The following is a 1712-nucleotide window of genomic DNA, read 5'->3' as shown; positions in this document are numbered from 1 at the left end:
GGCTCTCCGCCCCCAAAATCACAAGCAGTGCACAGGGCAGCACGGTGCGAGGCGGTTGGGGGGGCGTCGCGCAGCGGCGGCGCGCGGAAGGGAAGAAAGAGGGGAAGAAAGAAGGGGGGGGGGAAAGTAGCTGGCCCAGGACACAGGCGCCGCACGCGCCTCACGCATTCCTTCTCCAACTCTCGCTCCGCACGATTGACGCACAGGCAGAGACGCACTGCCGGACGCTGGTAAGTAGGAGCCTGCCCGCCGCACAGTCTGTCACCAGCCCCGCAGCAAGGCCACCGTCTCTCCGCAATCGCCGCCGCACGCTCACCACACCTGCTCGACATTTCTCACACGGGCGCAGCTAGCGAGGAGGGGCAAAGAAGGAAAGCGGAAAACAGACGGGGGGTCCAGGCTCAGAGACTTCAATTAGAAGCTCACAGTTGCTTGCTCAATCAGGGTTGAAGGTCAGTGCGCACTACAACGTTCCTTTCATCACTCAAGGCAAGCCAGGGCAGTAGACGTTTCGCCGAGGCTCTCCGCCCCCTGAAATCACCCCGCCGGGAATGGGACCCACAGCGCGGGGTGTTAGACGGGGGCGTCGCGGCAAGCGCGAGAGTAGGCCGAGGGTCCTGTGGGGCGCGGGGCGCCTCCCGCACAGGGACGGGGAGACGGGGAGGGTGGAAGCGGGTCGCTCAACATTTGTACACATTCAAGGGTCCTCATTGGTGTGTCGGTCCGCCTGTCGTTAGACACGTTTTCATCATTGCGGCCAGTGATGCGTTTCGTCCTGGGTGGGGGAGAGGCAGGCGCCGTCTCAGCGAGCTATTTATACGGATTGTCATCGTGTCGTTTCAGTGCACAGTGCTCTGATTACGGGATCCGTCTCTGAATAAGTCATCACGTCGGCAGTGGGACGCACACGGCGGGGGAGGGAAGGGGCGGCGCGTCTCGGAAAGCCACCACCCACAGTGCGCCACCGAGCAGGCAAGGCACCGTGGCTACGGGCCTCCTCCTTAGGTGCAATGGGGAACGCGGGGCACAGCGGCGGCAGGCCGCAACAACGTTGCGTCAGCAGGGCGCAGCCTCGACTGCGTCGGTCGTTGCTGCTCAGCACCAGGCAAGACTCAGTCGCGCACTACAACTTTTGTCCTCATCCGCGAACGCAGTCGACCGCCACCGCTGCCCAAGGACAGGAGGGGAGAAACGAGCACGACACATGCCGCGCTGAGGCTCTCCGCCCCCAAAATCACCAAGCAGTGCACAGGGCAGCACGGTGCGAGGCGGTTGGGGGGGCGTCGCGCAGCGGCGGCGCGCGGAAGGGAAGAAAGAGGGGAAGAAAGAAGGGGGGGGGGGGGAAAGTAGCTGGCCCAGGACACAGGCGCCGCACGCGCCTCACGCATTCCTTCTCCAACTCTCGCTCCGCACGATTGACGCACAGGCAGAGACGCACTGCCGGACGCTGGTAAGTAGGAGCCTGCCCGCCGCACAGTCTGTCACCAGCCCCGCAGCAAGGCCACCGTCTCTCCGCAATCGCCGCCGCACGCTCACCACACCTGCTCGACATTTCTCACACGGGCGCAGCTAGCGAGGAGGGGCAAAGAAGGAAAGCGGAAAACAGACGGGGGGTCCAGGCTCAGAGACTTCAATTAGAAGCTCACAGTTGCTTGCTCAATCAGGGTTGAAGGTCAGTGCGCACTACAACGTTCCTTTCATCACTCAAGGCA

The sequence above is a fragment of the Trypanosoma conorhini genome (assembly GCF_003719485.1).
Source record: "Trypanosoma conorhini strain 025E chromosome Unknown Tco_14.4_contig_00054, whole genome shotgun sequence".
NCBI classification, from domain to species: Eukaryota; Euglenozoa; class Kinetoplastea; order Trypanosomatida; family Trypanosomatidae; genus Trypanosoma; species Trypanosoma conorhini.
Note: the sequence above shows the minus strand (reverse complement) of the source record.